Below are 271 nucleotides of genomic sequence, written 5' to 3'. Positions count from 1 at the left end.
ATATATATATATGCATGTGTCTGTCTGCATGTGCATTAGGGATATGCATCTCTATAACTGAGTCCGTTGCGACAACATAGCCAACGATCCATTGGTTTCTGGACAATAAGTTGACTCACAGCCTCTGGACTGACTCCCTTGGTATAAACAAATAATGTGTCAACAAAGAATTCTTGCCCAATGCAGAAAAGAGGGGAATAAAACATTATACTTACCTGTGTCCTTGGACGATGCCACACTCTGTTGTTCACTTGTGCAAGCCACTGTTGGT

The sequence above is a fragment of the Sinocyclocheilus rhinocerous genome, unplaced genomic scaffold (genome assembly GCF_001515625.1).
Source record: "Sinocyclocheilus rhinocerous isolate Xijiao unplaced genomic scaffold, SAMN03320098_v1.1 scaffold1528, whole genome shotgun sequence".
NCBI lineage: Eukaryota > Metazoa > Chordata > Actinopteri > Cypriniformes > Cyprinidae > Sinocyclocheilus > Sinocyclocheilus rhinocerous.
The sequence above is the reverse complement of the archived record's forward strand: the minus strand, read 5'-3'. Positions refer to the sequence as shown.